At 41.3% G+C, this 21,166-nt stretch overlaps 1 protein-coding gene across 1 annotated transcript in view; it reads left to right on the forward strand.

The window, feature by feature from the left end:
- The first annotated feature begins 4,873 nt into the window (after positions 1 to 4,873).
- Positions 4,874 to 21,166, forward strand: part of LOC143347236 (cell adhesion molecule 2-like) — a 99,256-nt gene continuing 82,963 nt past the window's right edge. Inside the window, exon 1 of the mRNA XM_076776253.1 lies at positions 4,874 to 4,968. The gene's annotated coding sequence lies outside the window, so the exon portion shown is untranslated. The remainder of the gene's footprint in view (positions 4,969 to 21,166) is intronic.

Here is a 21,166-nt window from a genome sequence, read left to right on the forward strand (position 1 = left end):
TACGAATTTCCGATAGCGATACTTTTGTAGCGAATACTTGATCGGTATGAGTAACTGCATAATGCAGAGTAGGCATCGATACTCTTGTAAATGTTTATGGGAATGGAGAACAACGTGAACGTGAGATCCGTGTCTGCGATGCGAACGCAAGCCCGTATTCGGATAATATTCGTCGAGTATTTTCAAATTTAGAGTATCAACCCCGTTCATCTTGAAAACGAGTGGGTACATGCGTTTAAAAGAGGGGTGTATTTTAAATACCCCCTCGAGAGCTACAATTTGAGGTACGTTACATTAAAAAAGCACGTTTCCACTCTTGACCCTCCCGTTGGATGGGAACACTGGAAACCTTCCCTCCCTCGCAAGGGAGATTAATAACGAAGTGTCCAACGCCAATTTTGTTCTCCTTGAGATATTCTGTTCAGCGGTAAAACCCAAGGGGCGCGTATTTTTTATTTGTGCTGGATTTTAAGCTTGCAGGGGCGAAACAACCTCCGTAAAAAATTGGAAAGTGTCGCTCTTCGAACGGCGTATTTCACCTTCTTGAGCTTGGAAATAAATATCGGCTCGAGCGTCGCTAATTTCTCAAACCGTGAAAGGAAGGGTTTGAAACGGTCAGATATACATTAATTGTAAGTCGTGTAATTACTTTGCATTCCTAAAAAGTTGGCAAAAAATTCAAATTTCTTATTTTTTCTTGAAAATGGGATGACTGTGCGAACGAGTCGAAAATATGGAGTGCACTTTTATCGTACGAGGCTTTGTTTTCGGTTCGGCCATCCGCGCAAGTAGAAAACGCGAATAATGATCAGACGCGTGACTACACTTTTCAAACTCAATTATCGAGATTAATCGAGAAACATTCGACGAGAAAAAGCTTATTCCACGTTTTCAGTTCGTTCTACCTACCAGTATTTTTCTTTATAATACACAACACGATGGAAACGTCTGATTACGAAATTCTTAAAATCAACTTATCGTACCGTAAATATTATACACTCTGCGAATCTGTAATTAGTGGGGCGAAAAAAACGTTTTATATACCATTTTTCATGCAAATCCGAAAACTCCATATTCTGGCCAGTTTTTCTGGATTTCGTTCCATTGTTCGTTGCCTCCAAAAATGTGTGTTTTCCAGCGGCGCTAAAACAGTCGAGATTGTAGTTTACGTTGCTCCAAGCATTCCCAACGACGGATACAAACAACTTGCGTCAATGGTGGAAATCATGAATCTGGAAGTCGGGCTCGGTTACCAGAATTTTTACGAAAAAACGAACAAAGGGATAGGGAAACGGTAAAGACCGATCGAAGTAGCTTGTTTTTACCAGAACGCTCTGCATTGCATAACAAATGATTGGCCGATGGAATACGACTTGTCGCGACCAAAAGAATCATGTTTGTTTCCTCTTAATGTTAGGGATGGGTTTGAAATCGGTTAAGGAAAATCGGTACTTTAGTGGGCGGTTACTCGGGAAATTATGTACTCCGTGGGATTCGCCTCGATTACTCGCTGACCTGGCACACTTGACCTTCTTCCGGTGGCCGGGATATGCGAGAAAAACGCCAGATAGACAAGTACGATAACGGGGAAGTTAGTTCCCGATCGTCTAAGGGAGACTTCACCTGTATTTTGCTTAGACCAGGGAAGATTAATCAGCAATTTCGTGGTCGTTAATACAGCTCGCGCACGGTCCTCTAATTGGTCCGGCGATTATCGAGTTCCCTTGTTTCATCAAAAATCGAATAAGTCAAACAATGAACAGTCCAAGCATGGTTTATCTTCGTCGATCGTTAAATATTTGTGCTCTGATACGGGATCAACTTCGCCAACAATTTGTAACATCGATTGACCCGAATTATTTTATGTTTATATAATAATACATATCCTATTTTCGAATTCTAACGAATCTCTAAATATTCTGTACAATTATTGGCCAACGAAACCGTACACAGAGATTCTGGTCTTTACAAAAACGAGTCGCGATCGATTTATATTGTGCAAACACAGCGTTTCTGGAACAGTGATTCAACTACCGACGATTCCGATAAATTATTCAAAATTAGAAATATTTTAAATCGTATGCAAAACAAATTTCTAGCTCTGTACGCCCGCGTACCCGGGAATTATCATTTGATGAATTTATAATACCTTCCGCGAGGCAGATTATGTATTCGCGCCATATAATCCAGCAAAACTAGTAAAATATGGCATTCTCGTACGTATAATCTGTGAAACCGCATTCGGATGTATTTGTAATTTTGAGGTGTACTCCGACGCGTGCAATAATTCGCGAAAAACAGTTTTATCGATTTTATCGCCGTTCGTCGGCTCCGAGAATCGCTTATATATGGTCAATTATTACAACATATTCGTGACTGAAAATGAAACAATTCCTGGCAGGAATTTAATAAAAAAAATATATATATTGACTTTAAAGCAAAATAGTCAAGATAGAAATAATAAAAGTCGATTTCAATTTGCCCTAAATTCTTAGAATTGCCCTATGGGGCAATATAAGATTATATTCACCATAATAAAGTAACACGTACTCGCGGCGCGATTAGTTTTCGCTTTAAAGATTGGCAATTACGATTGCACCGTGAGCGAACGTTAATTACCGGGCGTAATCGTATCCCGACGAACGTAATCAGATTACGATTTGCCCGACGGAGTGCTCGCGTGCCCCGCGCCCGGTTCGAGCTCGATTATCTCGCGAACGGAGCGTCGCGTAAGAAAAATTCCCCCCGCGTTTTCGACGTGTTTTTTCGCGTAGAATCTTCTCACGGAGCCGCCATTCATTCCGGTGCCCGGGGCTCGGTTCAAAATGTCCCGTAGTTTTCGGGCGCGCGCGTCCGTCCCTGTTTGCCGGACGGGAGCGTCGGGACGGCGTTATTAAAATTACGCGCGGCTTAGCGTCGCGACTCGTTCCTTTCGCGTCGGGAATTTTAAGTTCCGACGGCGTTTTCCGTGAATAACGCCGGATAAGCACGTTACGCGTGCGAGATGGCGCTACGTGCGCGAATGTCTACGTGAATTCACGGGGAACGAGCAAATCCCGGATAAGTACAGATATTATAGGTGTGCGTATTACATGCGACTCGGTGCGCAGATATATTCGCGTGATTTGTTGCATTTACGGCGGCGGAACGTTCCACGCTCGTTGCTGGGACCGCGTTAATCGGCTGCGGGCGAAAACGCGACGTGCTCCGAGGCGGGGCTGATAATTCCCGCGAACCGACCGAACCTCGGTCTCGTTCCACGAACGATCGACAAAAATTCATTTATATAACGCCAATAGAACACGAATACCGGCGATCCAACGCGATATTTGGGCTTCCAAACAGGGTACGAAACGCGGGTTCCAGAAACTAACGAAGGTTCGCAGAAATTCGCTTTTCGATAACTGATAGAGATATTTAAATTTGTTTACTGAGTATCTTCGATCTCAATATATAATTAAAAATAAATTTGTCAATTTAATAATGATTTAACTGTTTTTGTTCTTTTCAAAATGTCTGGTATTTAATCAAAATTTTGAGGGTCCCGAAATTTCGCGCAAGAAAGAAACTTTGAAATTCTTTCCACGGTTAAGTGTGCCCCATAAAACAGTGCTTTGTCCTGAGCAATTTTTTTGTACAATTAACAGGGGAGATATCAAGATCCCCGTCTAGCTGGACCACCCTTACATACATTGATTTTTGAAAGGGTACCGATTTTGTCAGCCCCTTCATTATGCAAACTATAATACGAACTGTTGGAACCACTGCAACTTTGCTGGTTGTTTAGCGCTATTACTAACAGAATGCAAGCAGCAAAGTTTAATAATGCGTGCTGCAGGCATATTAAAGTTCGTTGCGGGGTCCCACAAGGGCCACACCGAGGACCCGTGCTTTCCAATTTGTTCATAAACGATATTTTCAACGTCCATCGAACTCTGTAATTTCTTATTACCGATGATGTAACGATATTTAATACGCCCTACGAGTAGTCCTTAATACGACGCGATCGCGTTCGATTAGAGGAGTGGTCTACGATGAATGTTGTAGAAGCCAACGTTCAATTTGTCTAAGTGCCATATAATTCGGATTAATCTCGCGAGAAATACAACAATATACAACTATAGCCTAAACGACGCTTTCGTTGTCAGTGGGTCACAGTATACGAGAACGAGCAATTTTCTATTAATCTATCTTTTGGCATTGTCGCAACATCGCATAGACAGGTTCCGAATCCTTTGGTCTTATTAATAGCGCACTATTTTAATGGCGTAGACTCATTAAGAATGAACTTTGCATGCACATTAGTCTAGTTTCCTTATTTTAACAACCATCTTATTGAGAAACTGCAAGGCAAATTCCTTTGTCTTATTGCTTTCAACAACACGTTATAACTAGGAATATCTTTGACTATGTCTGTTAACGCTTTGTCAAACGCCTAAACGTTAAAATTTGAGGATCGATAACATGAAATATCAAATTTATCGATCGTTACCATTTATTTTTATTATTACTTAAGTAAGGAACTTCAAGAAACTCTAAACTCTAGTAATCTTTAATTTTAGTTCACATACGTTCGTAAAGCACAAAGGGGGATATTTCCTCGATTGGTTGGCAACGTATCAACACGAATGGATTCCAATAAAACTTTACATATCAGTCCAATATACTCATCTCACGATCTGATTCGATTTCCAACAAAATCTCGGATGTCTTTTACAAAACTATAAAACGAAATTTAAAAACGAAGGCACATTGTAAAAATTTAGTGATATTTTATAATGTTAGGTGTGTACTTGTATTGTGCAGAACTGGAAGAGAAGGGATGTCTCCACTCTATCCCCACCTTTGACGCTCCCCGCCATTTTGGTCCCGGCAGCACGCTGAATCTAGGCCTGGGTTCAGTATACCTGTGCCAGAGATGGAGAATCGACGACAGCTGGGCCAGAGACCTTTCGTTCACCTAATAACGTAACGTAAACAAACACTTTTACTCTCATTCTCTCGTTTTCGCCCTGGCTAATACAAAATCGCCATTGCGACTGATTTGTTTTATCTCGAACTTACGAATGAGAGATTTTCCCGAGAGCACTCCGAGGGTTAAAATTCCGACGACGTATCGGTAAAGCAACTCTTTTAAGTATTGATACAGAAGTAAACAATTAACTAGCCTCGTACCGTGGCGAAAGAAGTCTCCTTCGTCCGTTAGATTTAATACGTGACGGTTCGGCTGGCTCGTTAATGCCGTTCGAGAAACGGAGAACTCGCCAGAAGATAAACAGAAGTTCCTCGAAGAACCGTCCCGAGCCGAGTTCCTCGTTATCGTTCGTTTTTCCCGCATCCAGGGGACGACGACGACAACCGGGGGAACGTCGAGCACATAATACTATAAGTAAAATCTCCGACAACTTTGCTTCCAGCGTTTAACTTTATTCCGCCGGAATTTATTTCGCTCTAATGAATTTATCGACCGCGAGGGGGCGAATCGAGGGTGAAAGAAAGATTTCGCCTTGCGACGATTTAATCGATATCCGTAGGGTCGCGTGTTCCGATAACGAAATTTCGACGCGATCTCCTCTTCGGCGAGGAACTTTTGTTGACGGATCCTGTTAATTCTTTATCGTGTCGTATCAATTATGCAGGTTAAATTTCTAAGCCTTTTTCGATACCCATTAAATTTGACATTAAATTTGTACTAAAAAATATTTCCAATTTTTATTTGGTAACATTCTCTTGCTTTTTTATAAATTTATAGCGGAGGGATCACCCGTACAGTATTTCAATTTCAATTTGTGTCTGATATCTCCCTTCCAACCTGGGAAAAAGAGAACTCGAAAAAAAGATAGTTTCGAATTTGCCTGGATTTGATTTACCACGTAAACGAAACGCGCCTAAGCGTCCGGGACACGTCGATAAACTTTTCACGCAGATACGGTCGAGTGTCACTGTTATGACACTCTGAAATTGATTTTTCACGGCGATCCAACGTAGGACTGGAACTGTCTGTTCTCGCAGCCCGCCGGAACGTGAAAATATTACCGGATTCGTGCATTGATCCTTTACCCGTTTCGCGGAGATTAAAAACAATACGCGGATCTTTACAGATGGCCATCAATCGCGATGTAATAGATCCAAACCGTACAGTGATTGCCTGTTTAAGTAACGAATTTTCTAAAATCGTTTTCCTTGCGGGAACAGATTTAAACAGAAATTAAATAGTTCACGTTCGAACGATTGCTCCGTAATCGAATCGCAAGGGGTTAAATTCGAATCGAATAATCGGGATAGATAGGATTGATTCCGGAAAATTTGAATTTCATTTCGATCACGAAAACCGCGAATTCTAAGATAGAAACGTTCATATCTTTTTAAAAGCCCGTTCGAGGTCGTTGTAAATCGAACGGATCGGATCTTCAACGGCTCGAGGAACAGGATTTTTGTGGACACAGTTCTTCAAAGCATTGTTCGACTTAACTCGCGAGGACTACCTGTCTGTGACACGTGTAATCGTCTGTTGTAATTTTGTTGTACCGTAAGATTTCATAGAGAATTTTAAAGAAACGCAGAAAAACGATACAATTTTTAAAACTTTTTGCGGGTTATCTCATCAAATCCTCTCGATATTTTTTTTCGGTTATTGCTTTTTCGTGCGGCGATTATCCCGAAAATCCTCGTTTTATCCCGTCCCTCACTTTTTTTTGGGCGGATAACATTTTTTGACGAAAGAGCGACCGGAATTGGTAATCGACTTTAATTTTTAATTAGTCCGTTTATTGGCTTAATCATGGAGATTGGATCATCGACGGTCGCCCGATTCCCAAAGGGACTTTTCCTTTCTCTACCACCCTCTATTTCTGGCTGATTAGCGAGGAGATCGAAATAAAGCCGTCGAGGCAGGGATTCTGTGGCTGGTTCCAGCCACACGGAATATTCCTATGACACCAGCTAATTTTTGGCGACCATGCGTAACTAAATTTTGTTCTATCGAAAAAGAAATTACGATCAGCGGTAATTCCCCCCTTTTTGGACCGACAGGATTTACATTTGGATTTAAAGAACGACCCTACCCCTTCGACGCTCTTAATCTGAGCGAGAACGTACGCAAAATCGAATTCCATCCTCTGTAATTAAAATTTGTCATTTCGCTCTTCCAAAATTATTATTAACGGAGACAATTTAATCTAGGATAAGTCGTATCCTGATTTAACACAGTTCGAATATATCATTCGCGTTGCACCATCGACGTCGATATATTCCTCCGTAATAACGAAAACTATATTTAACTGGTAAATTGGAAGATCAGACTCGGTAACGCGATTCGAACGATTCCGATCGTGTAGTTAAATTCCTCTTTCGTCCCCCAAACGATTATTGTTCGTGGGTGTTGCGTCTATCTTCTGGACTATGAATCTGTCCGATAAGAGCCCTTAACGTGTAATATCCAGCGGTAGATAGGACATCTTTCGAGGATAATTTTGATAACGCCCCACGGGGACAGTTTGACAAGGATCTCGATCAAAGGATAGGGCGGAAATGTCTAGACGATTTCGGAGCTAATGGCGGTTCGGTCCGATACACATTGGGTTAAAGGCTGGAATTTCTTCCCCGAGATCCACTTTATTATTTCTCTGTTGGCGACAATGTCCAGCGAAAATAATTTCACTTTATCCCTAGCATAAGACCCCAACACCTTAAATCTACGTTTATGCATTTGTTATTGTAAGTCTAGATTTGTTTTGGGCTTGCAAAGAGGAGTTATTCGCAACATCACAAATTTTCTATTCGAATGCTCGCGAGATATTTTTCGTATGCTTGATAAAGCAAAATATACCGTTCTTGCCACGGTCAGTATTTTAATGTTTCTGTTTCCAAAGCGAAAACACGCGAGTTTATTTACATGCACCGTTTCATGGTAATGATACCGCAGCGTTTGCAAGGTTCTCACACGCCACTGACATATATACGTAGAATAAATGAACTTTCGCGCAGTAAATCATGGTGTTCTTGGAGAAATTTCGTCCACGGTATTGTAGCGTCGGTTGAGCCACCCTATCTTCTGATCGAATAAATGTACGGAAAAGGGTATTCCGGGTTCTCGAGCAGCATTCGAAGCATTCCGTTGCTCGAAAATTTGCGAGAAAGCGATCTTGAAACGCCCAACAACGCCAATCTAGAGGGTGGAACGTAGTAAACGCCAACCCTCTTTCCGTTCGTCGCTCGGAAAAGAGATTTCGCCTGTCAGTGAATGAGACCCGATCCGTTACTCGCGATTTCGCAAATTCTATTACCCCCCTGGCCTCTCTTTTCAGTCGACAGAAGCGCCCCTTGAAGCGGAACCAGCGACAATTCGCGTCGAATCCGAACGCCTGGAATCCCCAATTCCGCGAATTCCGCGCAAGGGTCGCCAGAGATAAGGGACAACCCTTAACGATCGCGGAAACGATTCTATCCCGTTATCATTTTTGCAACAAGTGGCGCTCGAGCGACACACGATCGTCTACCATACCCCGGCTTCCGGCAATCTCGCAGGGGGTTGGAAAGGGAAACCCCAACCCCTATTTTACGATCGTTGCTTCCCAAGTTTCGCTATTTTATCTCTTGTCACTTTTGTCGGATCCAAATTATTTCACGCTGCGCGTCCGGAATCTTTATATTTTAAGAATTCGAGCGATTCTGTAAATGGTACGTTCCTCGTGAAATTCCTTTCGAAATCTATTTTCTATTTTAATTTTGAGAAAAATAACGCACCAGAACGAAACGTCACGCGACGAGGGGTTAGAAATTCATTTATTTACGGGTTAGAATCTCATTTTATACACAAACGATGCACAGAAAAAGAAAAGTCTAATAAACACAAAGTGTCACTTTTCTATAAAATAACTGACGCCTACGGTGGCTATACAATTTTTGTAAATTATCGAAGTTGCAATAGCTGCATCGATTCTTATAAGTAAATGATTTGTACGCATTTATGGGAAATGTCAATTTTCAAAAAATCTACAGGATGCACGTAATACACAAAAATATAAGAAATACTCAAAGTACAAAGTCACAAACTCCACAAAACTCCCATTTCATTAATTCTATTAATAAAAATTTAAATTTGCCTAAAGATCCCGCAGTCTACTAATAAGTTATTTACTGTTGTAATAAAATCGTCAGATCCCTGGCATCGACGGTTGATCTTTTCGAAACGCCACACGCATAAATGTGGCGCGAACAGAGCGCGTCTTCGTTATCAGCAAAATTCCCCATTACTTATTGGAGAAGTTGATGCATCCCCGGGGTAGCTCGACTATCTAACCGCTGAAGGATCGTCCTTGTCGCCTGGATCTCGATCGTCCCGTTTCTCAGTGACACTTTGCATGCATAGCAATCACGGGTGCGCGCCACTTTCAAATATTCGAGCGAGGGCTCGTGCACGGCTGCGAGAGGAACGGGATCGTGAGAAAGGGAGAGGGATAGAGAGGAGGCAGCCACGACTAACGACCCTCATCCTGTAATTGGGGTACCAGTTGCACGCGTCGGGATGAATTTCATCCCCCGAAGCCAACGGGACCTCGAATTCCCCTCTTTTGTGAACCCGCGTATTCGCAGCGAGTCGCGATTTCGTACGTGGCGCGACTCTATAGCGCGCTTTTACATCCCGAAACGTGCCACCGCGGCCACCCAAAATTGCTTCCTTATTTATCGAGCCTTCCGACACACGGCGAGTCGCACTTTTTCTCCGACCTCTCGCTAACGACCCCGCCCGGCCGACCGTTTTCATTTCCACCTAAATTATACGAGAGTCTCGTTCCGGGGGCGCGGGTAACTCGATCTCCTCACTGGTTCGTTTTTCGCGATGGGAAATTACTAGTTGAACTTTAATTCCGCATCCGATACCGCCAGCCGCGTTGCACGAACAAGAAAATTATATCCACGACGGTTGGTTTATATTTTTCGAGTTACCACCCTCGTTCAATGGGGTTTCGCGTTCACCTCGGATCCGTTCAAGGGGATGATGAGAACTTGGAATCTTCTTTCTTCGTAGCAAACGCTGTGATTGATATGTAGACGCTTCAAAATTAAAAAAATTGTAAACTAGCTCAAAGATGTGTGTATTGCCTGAAATCTTGTAATTATTTTAGGATCAGTGAAAGAGTATACATCGTTAAATTAATAGATATTTATTCGTAGAATATATCTACAGAAAATTTGAGAAAATGATCGAGGAAGATTGTTTAAGATTCCCCTATTAATTTTTTTATAGCAGATATTTAAGAAGTTCGTGACAAATACGTCCCTGCACGTAATTTTCTTCTGAATTTGTGCTCCAGATTTACTCCGCGAAGCATCGACAAGCAATTAGTGATCACATTATGCTGCGACCACAACGACCCGGCCGCATTCGTTGCGACCATTGTCCAATAATCTGAATATTACTGGTTAATTACGAGCACTCAACCTTGTTTGCTATCGATGACGACGAATTGAGTTCTCAATGCCTCGCACATTGTTCGCTAAAACAATATTAAACTGGGTCCGCAACAACGCGAAAACTCTTCGTCGATAACTCGACTATTTTTCATTAATGTTGTACGCGCGTTCGTTGCTCGTCGTCGTGAATAATGACACGGAATTGTTATCGAAATAAACGTGCGATTCTGTCGGCGAATCTCTCTGTTTCGTCAATAATTTTCTGACGAGGAAAAACATCAAACTTGTATCCTTTTATATACATTCTGAATTTTTCTCAGTGTCAGAGACTTTGTTAATTAACGTATTCTTGGTTGTCGAGTGGAGCTGCATCCGGACTATCGTTCACATAAAATAATATTATACTGCATCCGCAGCACTGCCGTCAATAACTGTATCAGGTCAACGGCGTATCGAACATTGTTGCGTCGCTGGCGTTACTCTGACCTTTGACCCTTGATCTCCATTCTATTTTCTTCAATTCCTCGCCCCGATAAAGGCTCTCGGTAAAAACTGCTGAGCACTGCGATTCCCATTCCCTATAATCCAATTTTAATGCAATATTAATTCCGAAGCCCAAAATCAGGTACGATCAACCGTTGTTAAACTTTGCCAATTCAGACGGTTAAAGACTCTCAAGAATTTCGACTTATTTTGCTACACGGAACCACCCCCTAAATTATTACCCACCTGTGAGCGAACTACATACATAAAACAGAATTTATAATTTTTGATTGTTTTGCCAGTACTAGAAATTGATCCTCGTTCCCAAACCACCCCCTTCGTGCAAACAAGGTATTGTTCGACTGTAATACCCCACTGACCGCGTCGAACGAAAATGAAGTTCGCGAAATCAACCAACGATCGGACTTGCGCAGTAAAAAATAAAAATTTTCACCCCGAAGCTATAATACGAAACAAACAGACTCCTGTACAAGGTAGAATCGTTCTAATTTTTCGTTCCTCCCCTAAAAATGTACAAACAGGGTGTGGAGAAACTCTCTAAGCCAGAAGTCGAGCGTTCGTTCGGTGAACCACGCAGTAACCCCTTTCCGTGCAAATAACGCGGCGTGTTGCTTTCGGTCCCCATTTTCTATTAGACGTATCGAATCGAAATGGAATTATCAAAGAGTTGGGTCGTTGGGAAAGTTTGCTGCTCAACGACGAAAGAAAAAAAGGGCCATTCCACTGGCGGTGGTTTCTTAACGACGCAAAAGGCGCGAAGAATCCGCTGAAAGAGCACGTACTCCATGGTCGGGCCGTACAAACGCGGCTCAGCACGCATGCGCTTATTTATTAGCGCGACCGAAAATCGATATTAGACCTCTCTCGCTCCCTCGAACATCCCCCGCTTAATATTTCTTTCGACTCGGTGCTCTTCGCTGCGAAAACGCCGCGCGATAACCGGGCTCCTCGCTATCCGCGGCGCCACGATATACAAAACGATACTACTGCGGAAGACGCAGCTGCTGGCTACTCTACACCGAGAAATTGGTCCTCCCCGTGTCGGACAGGCCGCCCTGGATCGCCTCGATCCCCTGGATCCGATTGGATCCCGTAAAAAATTCATTCGGTCGAGAGATTTCATCTGAGCTGAATTCAAGAGTGCACACGGGAACTAGCAAGATGGCTCCGTTCAGAGTAGGCTCCGATGACTCGAGTACTTGCAACACCCAAAGGTTGCTATCCTTTCGAATAGCTTTTTGCTTCATTTCACCCCCGATCTTACGCCACGAGGAATTTTAATGACAGCTAAATTTTCTAAAAATATCGGTCATCGAAGTTTAATTGGCGATGGAATATTTTTTTCTCGTTTTAAAACTACCCCCTATTTCGGGCACAGAAATTTTCTTTTTCTCCTGATTTACGTACCGAGGAATTTTAACTAAAAAAACAGTTATTCTAGTAAAAATACATGTTTCTCGTTTTGTAACTACCCCCTATTTTGGCCGTAGAAATGTTCTTTTCCTCCTGATTTAGGTCCCGAGGAATTTTAACCAAAATAGCAGCTATTCCAATAAAAATATATCTTTCTCGTTTTGACCCTCCATTTTGGGCACGACAATATTGTTTTCCCCCTCGAGAAATTTTAACTCCGATAATGACTACTGTAGTAAACATGTATTTTTCTCGCGTCGTTTTGAAACTGTCTCAAATTTGGTCGCTGAAATGTTCTTTTATCAGAGCCTCCTAAAAAGTTTGGAAACTACCGATGGGGATGGTAAATGGCTCGAAGGGATGGATGGGGAAGAGTCATTTGTAATGCAGTTTATCTTACTTTCAATTGAAATGATCGCCCGGGAGAAACTTTCTTGTACGAGAGCTCCTTTGAATGAATTTTGTCTTGTTCTAAGGGATGGTTGTTTTAGCAGTGTTATTGGATAGCATCGTCTTGAAGAGGCAACAAAAGAAGGGTCATTTGTAATGCATCGTATCTTATTTTCAATTGGAATGATCGCTTCAGAAGGATTACTACGAAGTGGATCCTTTTAATAAATTCTTTTCTTGTTTCTGGGAATGGTTATTTGAAATGTATTATTGATGGACGATGCTTTAAAGAATCGAGAAAAGTAATTTGCAGTGTTTTGTATCTTACCTTTAGTTGGAATCGAGTCTGTTGGGACTCGTTTTAATGAAGAGTTTCCTATCCATCAATTTTCATTTACCCAGAAATGGTAATTTTAATCCTCATCCAGATTATGCTTTTAACCAGTTTTAAAGAGGCGAATAAAGATGGTCGTTTATAGTGTCTTGCTTTTAATTGGTTTTGAGTCCGTTAAAATTTTAAATAATTTAAACGTTCTCGTTTTCCAAACAGAAGCATTCGTCCATAAAAATTTGATTTTTATTTGAATCTACGCGCATCAAAACGTGAAACTAACGTCGATACCAAGCTACAAAAATTAATTCCTGTATTTTTTGATTTTCCCCCGTAAGTACAAATACGCGATTCGTCGAATCAATCGCGAACCCATTCGTAGAAAATTGATATTTGTATTTGAAAAGTGTACGATCGGATCTATATCACGTTGTATTATTCATCGGTACACGACAATAATGTTTCTCAGTAAATTTTTTGATCCTCCGGGCGGTAAACTAGATTAGATTTATCGTTAAAAATTTAAATAACAAAGTATATTCGTTTGATTAATTGCGGGACCATAAATCCCGTTTTACGCAACGGGGTCTGTTCGGCTCTTTGCTCCTCGGAGCATTTTTCCCGAAGTAAGAGCACTTAAGTGGATTATCGGGGCCGTCACATCGTACAACTTGAAATTAATAATTGTTTAATATGCGTGGACTTAATTATTTGAAAGTTTCCGTAACCTTTTACCATCTCGAAACCAGATTGATTTATTGACTCGGTGAGAAAACATAAGGAAGCTGCGAGAGAGTGTTTTAAATCATCCCTCGCAGGAGTCAGCTATATCATAATAGCATACACCTTCGATAAAAAGACTAAATAATAATAATTTTTATTACATAGAGTAAGTAGTTGGACCAGAGCCTCTAAGTATACAGCTTAGAGCACGAAACTTTCCTTTATAGTTTAACGACATCTGTTTATCTCGCGGAGTTCCAAAGCAAACACGGTCCCAAAATGGGACAATGTTCAACGGAGATGTAGCTTATTAGATCCGGTACATACTGTTTTACGAAAATATAATATTAATTTTCGTGGTCGTATCGATCCAACGGTCGCAATGGCGAATTTAATATTATGCAGGCGCTCTTTTGCGAAACGTAAAATCGAAAATAAAGTAAAGTTTATTTCGTATGTGCATACGTTCGTCCATACAAAATATGTCGGGGGGTCCGGTTAAACACGCCTCGTACGTGGCTGACCTCTCGTTTCAGCGAATGCGATGCGGAGAATGCATAATGAGAACAGCGAGAGACTCTGATTGAATATTCGACCGATTAAACAACGATGCCGCACGTGTCGTTTAATTGATCGTTTCGCACGAGCCCGAACTATTCGCGGCAGTCTTTCATCCCCCGAAACAAAGGCCCAACCGAATGAACATTTTTTCCCCACCGCGACTCCCTGCTCGGCGTCGTTCGAAAAAAAAGAATCTCGTTTTCCTTTTCCTGACAATTTACCGTTTTACCCGCCCCCCGGGAACCAGTTGTATGCTTATTATTTCGATTACGAATAATTGAACGACCTATCGAGGGAGGGGAGGGGGGCGGCTGTCGTGTCTTTTCACGAACACCCAGATCAAACGAAGAATTCTAGTATTATCAAGTACTGAGAAAAATCGGAATCTTGTTAACAATCACCTTATTTTTTTTTTTTTATCGTGTGTTTTATCTGAAGTGAACTTAAATTCTGCTTTATTAAATTTCAGAATGATTAGAGTCTTGTTAACAGTCGACTTTATTTTATTTTATTTTAATGCAGTTTCAACCTATTTGTTTCTTTTCACTCGGGGGTTAAAATTTGTAAACAGTTTATACGTCCTCTTAAATTCTGCTTTGTTAAATTTCAGAGAGATCAGAGTCTTGTTAACAGTCGACTTAATTTTATTTTATTTTAATGCAGTTTCAACCTATAGGAGGGTTAAGATTGTTTGTTAAGGATTGATGGGAAAATGGGGGTTGTTTTTCAATATTTAATTTATAGGAAAATAGTCTGCTTTAAGAAGTCGATCCAACGCTTTGGTTATTTATTAGTTTACAATATAAGCGTTAAAAATAGTGCTGGAGCATCGATACACGCTTTGAAGCGACGCGATACGGATAATACCGCGCGTCGTTCATACTGCCAAATCCAGTTTAGAAGATTGAATGTTACAAAGCCGAGCTTTGGTCGATAGCATACCGCGGACTAATAATAGTATTCATAGATACGGATCAAATGCCGTGCAACGTGATTAAACGTTTGTTTACATTCTACAATCCATACCGCGTTTATAAGAGCGATATACCGGTGACTAGAGAAAACACGAAAGTGTTCGATCGGTTCTTCATGACCTCGAATGACCCTTAACGATAGATCACGGTACGTATCTTTAAAATTCCTTATCAAAAGACGGCTCAAAATTGTTCCAAATTTGAAGAAGTTTCACTAGAGAGAGCATCGACCAGATTTTCTTTTCTTTTATCGTAAGAGCCCTCCCTAAGCGTACATAAAAAAACGATTACAAATGTGGACGAGATTTTGTTTCAATTATCGCGGTGACGATCGGAGGGAATTCGCGCGCGAGATGGTCGGAATACATTTTTATTTCGGCCCCCCCGAAAAATGACATCGGGTTTTCGAGGCGGAGAAGATAGAAGTGTCAGTTTCCGGCGCGAAATTCGACGTCGGAAATTGGGACACGGTTGCCGGGAACGATTTTGGACGCTAGCCGTGTTTATTACGCACAGGATTGGGTCCCAAAGAGCCGCGAAAAGAACGCAACGGGGCGCTGGGAAAAAGACTCAGAAAATCCATAAAACAAGATTGAACAAGTTTATTCTTACTCGGTGCCATCGGGATTAAATTTTACAAAGTTTCCATCGAGCGAGTCGAGACATTTTGGCATTTTCTATTCTCGTCTTATTTTTCAATCGCCCCTCAAGGCCATACATAAACTACGCGTTCATATATTTTTATTTATTTTCCGGACAAGAAATTCATTTTACCATCCTCAATTATTTATTTAGTATACACTTGATTCCCAAAAGTGGTTAGCGATACGACAAATAAATAAATAAATATTTACAATTAGGTGTTGCGTTTACAATACCTATATTAAATAGAACGCGCAATGGCGGCTAGTATTTCACGTTCCAACAAGGGTAAACGGTGATTCGATTTTTTATACAACCCCCCGTCCTCTACACCCCCGTGACGCGTTAGCGACTCGTCTTCCCGCGGAACAGAATTCACTTCCGGTCTGCGGGAACGTGCCGTTTTCTTGGCTCGTGATTCATCGACCTTTAATTTCAATCGGTTTTTCAGCGACCAGCCCGGGACTCGACCATTCTTCGGGTTGCTTCTTCTCGTCCGTTTCGCAGCGAACGTCTCGGATAAATATGATCCTCGTAAAAATTCTTTCGTTCGCGGGAAACACCGGAGGATATTGATTTATCCGTTTCTATTTTAACGTTATACCACCCGAAACCGTTTCTACGGGGTGTTGACGAATATCACGTCGGTATCAGAGATTTTACAGATCGCGATAAAATTCATTTCCGAGCAGACGCATTTTTACTCAAATTCGATCAACATCGACGATTGGCAATTTAAACGGAAAAGCGAAGGTCAATGGCCTCCATGGACACGGAGAAATTTTTTCTCGATGTGTCGTTCACACTGACTTAAAGTTCGAATCTTCCCCTTTAATTTGAAAAGAAAAATCAAATCGCTACGATTTTTTTTCGCGAAGTTACAGCACTTTAAAGTAACCCCTCGTAAGGCGTGTAGAAAAACGAACAAAATGCAGGGATTACTTTAAAGTGCTGTAACTTTGCAAAAAAAAATCGTAGCGACTTGATCTTTTTTTTCATATTCAAGAGAAAGATCCGAATTTTAAGCCACTATAAACGACATGTCAAGAAAAAGTTTCTTCGTGTCCATAGAAGGCGTTGAATTTTGCAATTTTCGATACCACGAGTCTACCCGCGTATTTAAAATTCGCAGCGATGGAGACGGTTCAAATTGAAAATCCAAGCACGGTATCGGAAAGTAGAAACTCGAAGCTTTAATTTGGAAAAAAGATCACGATCCTATGATAATTTGTAACGGAGTTACAGCAGTTCGAAAATTGACAATTTTTTCAGTCAATAGTTTAGTACGTTCGGAGTACAATAGATTTATTTTGAAATCGGTTTCGTTAATTTTATTTTATATCGAACACCTTAGTTATCAATCAACCCTCGTAATTTCATTTTGAACTAGCAGTCGACTTCTACTTTGAATTAATATTTGCACGAACAGCGAAAGAAAAATTGCTTTCGAATTGTGATTTCTGTTAAGAAAATATTCGTGGAGATCGCGGAAGAAGGCCCAAGCAATTTAGTTGTACTTCCAGGAAGTATTCGGATTGTGTACCGCGAAGTTATTACAAACGAACGGGATTATTAACTAAGTATTTCCCATTCGTGTATTTCGGAGAGAATTATTGTTACGCGTTCGGGGATAATAAATACAATGGGAAATTGAAGAACTTCGTTTTGAAAGGAAAGCCTCAGCCACTCGAAAAGTCATTATGAAATAAACCCGGGCCGAATAGAATTCCGTAGCGTAAACGGAACAAAGGGGGTAGCAAAATATAATGGATCAGGCCGCGTTTGACATGTCCAATATAGAACGATTTTCGATTAACCCTCCGTTGCAAGAATCTTATGTTATCTTCCAAGGAAGAAATCGTTTTTTGGTTATCTGTACTCGGTACTCGAGAATCCTTCGAAGATTGTTTAATCAATTCCATATTAAATAATTCAAATATTATATATCAATCGAAATAAAAAGTCGGTTAAGGGTGACTCTAAATCACCGACCGGGGAAATAAATATTTACCAGGCAAAATAACGAACAGTGCGTTATTCCATTTTTTATTGCTTGTCGGACGTTTTAGAACGCCGTTAGAAGGTCTGTAATCGAGCAACAAATTATTCGACAATGTCCATATTCTACTTCCTGTCGGTACCAGGTTCTCCTTAATCCGGCTCTGACCTTCCTTCTTTAAATTTAGAGTGATTTATTATCACTTACCAATATTTTGCAGCCCGAATCTGCGTTGGAAGAATAATCAAGAAACGCATGTAATTTAAATTTCGTTTATTTCATTTAGTAACTCTAGAACGCCTAGAGAAATTTCAACCAAACTTGGTACACGTATGACTTGCTATTTGGAAAAAATACACCCCTAGAACCCATAGAGGTGGGGAGGAGGATGACAAATAATCGAAAGCGACTGATATTGGTGTCGAATCCATAGTTTTCAGGGTCTTTAATTGATCGTCTCGATGACATTTAAATCCGAATAGAACTTTGTATCCCCATTTATATATGCAGATTGCAGTTCTTAACAGAGCTCAAAGCACAAAGTATTCAAAATAGGTTTTTTCCCGTCTTCCAAGTTTTGCCAAAGAACCATTCGTTGCGCCCACGCGTGCGCGTTTATAAGAGCTAAACTTATTCCACGACGATCGTATATTATACGAACGGCTGCGATCGATGTCGCGGAAAATGGTACAAAAAGCGTATGAGGGTCACCCCATCGGCTAAAAAAGGGAACATTCCGAACGAGAGCGCCGCGGAAACTCTTTCATCGTTTTCACAAATGGAATCGGTATTCGACGCCCCCCTCCTCGACGCCCCCCAGTCCGCGATCCGAGGGTGAGATTCCCAAATCCACGCTAGGGGAACGCGTCGTCCGCGTCGTTGCGCCTGGAAATACAAAAAAAAAACAAGAAAACAAGAAAACAAAAATAACACACCCCCGCCCGTACATGAATTTTCCCATAAATATTTATGCGCCCTTATCTGTCCCCGTTGTCCTTACGGGCTGTAATAAATTAGGGCACCGACGAGCGGCGACCGTTGTCCGTATAAATCGAGGATGCTCGATGCCTCGAATCGGGCATCGAACGTCGAACGCCGACGATGACACGACCGATACGATTTTTTATCACACCGCTAAATCCACCACGTCACCCTGTATATCGAGTTCATCCCGCTCCGTTCGCCCTCCGCTCGCCCCTGTCACTCTCCCCCTCTCTCTTCAGCCGTTCTCTCTTGAGAGTCGTTCCACGAATTCGATCGACGCCGTCCAGAAGATACCTCGAACCGCGAATAACGCTGTATTTTTCCCGGGCCCTGACCTCCTTACAGGAATCCGGAACGCGAGCCCGTTCACGGGAATTCTGCACCCGCGATTAACGCAATTACCGTCCCCATAAGCAACGCGAGTTCTCCCCGTGAAGATCGACCAAGGAAAACCGAAAAGACTCCCAACTGGGGAGGACGCTCGATTCGGAAGATTCGATCAACCAGAATTTTATTTTATTATCAATTAATTGGTGTGAACACTTGGTACCAGCAGAATCTTAAGGTTAAAGGCAAGAAACAATGACGTAAAATACAGTAGAGTTCCGATTAGCTGACACCCGGTTATCTGGAATGTCCAAATAACAGAAAGAAAAAAAAAAATGTTAAATTGTTCTAGAAAAATTATTTTCGGTTGAAGGGGTCAATTACAATTAGTTTTGGTGAATAGACATACCCCCGTAATCCTACGCACTTTCGAGAAAAAAATTCGAGAAGGTGTGAAATTTTTCGACAAGACTAAAATATTTCAAATCGTTCTAGAAAAATTAATTTTGATTGCAGGGGTCAATTATAATCATTTTCGGTCAATAGATATACCCCCGAAATCCTACTCACTTTCGAGAAAAAAATTCCTTACCGAAAATATAATGTGTGGCCAGAAATGTTTCTGTAATTTCATTTTCTGTTTCACTTCCTTTTGCGTTCATTTTTGTAACTTGGTAATATTTCGAGTGGTAATGAGGCTCTAGAACCCCAGAAAAATGGGCCGAAAAAATACATTATGAAGACAATTAGGTTTTTATAATATTGTGACGTTGATGAAGATGTCTATAGCTCTAACTGTGAAATTTTAACCGTTTCGAGAATCCAGTATCAATTTAAGCAAAATCTTCGAACCATATTTCTCCGCAAGCAAGCATCTAATTTTTCGCGATTTTATATTGGCGGTACAGGGAAATCCTGACTCGCTTCGTTCGAAAGTGTTAAGTCGTTTCAACTTCGATACGCGTAAATGTGTAAATGCGTGGACGCTTAAGTAGGAGTTATAATATCGACGTTGCTAAGTCGAAGTTAGAAGCTGTGAAAATGTAGTCTATGTCGACGTTTTAAGCATCTGTAAATTGGCGCATGGTCATGATCTAAATAAGACGTACTGTTATATGTTTCACACCAAATCATCGAAATTTGTGATTAATTCTTTCCAACGTTAGGACATATAAGGAATCTTCTCTGTCAATTATATTGACAACCCTTATAATTGTATATTAGAGTTCTTATTTTGAGTAAAACAATTTAGAATGACAGTAAACGAATCCATTTCCACAAAATCATTGGGATAAACCTAAGTCAGAATACTGTTTTGAACCGCAGGTGCCCGAAAAAGAATTCTCTGTAAAACAATTTTGTTCTCCGAGCCGCTCTCGCATTGTCGCGATTTTCGACGATCCTCGACGCTTGGAGGGATCAATTTATTACGCACAACGGTGGAAACGATAAATAGGCGAGCTGGCGTGGTCGATATGCGACGCAAATACGCGAAACCGCGGAGTCCGTCGACGATTCGACGCAATTGGCCGTAAATGAAAGGACGAAACGCTGTTTTAATCGCGACGAATCGGCCGGGCTACATTAACGCGGCATTATCGGCATCGTGTAACGGCGTTAATGGTGTCGCGTGTCGTTCCGACGTCGTTTTCTGGCTATGCCCGCTGCAAATTTATCCACGCACGGTCGACGTTTCATTTAAACAATACATCGGGAAAGCGTGATGACTAATCAAACCCCGGTGTGCCTTCGTTAAATTAATTTTATTACAACTCTTGACCGCAATACTCGTCCTTAAACCGTTTCCCAAATTATTAAAATCTCTGGGAAAGAGAAATTCGTCCTCCATTTATTTTAATCGGATGTTTTTATTGCACTGTGTCAATTTTCTATTTATGAAGT

Source organism: Colletes latitarsis, chromosome 10 (genome assembly GCF_051014445.1).
Source record: "Colletes latitarsis isolate SP2378_abdomen chromosome 10, iyColLati1, whole genome shotgun sequence".
Lineage (NCBI taxonomy): Eukaryota > Metazoa > Arthropoda > Insecta > Hymenoptera > Colletidae > Colletes > Colletes latitarsis.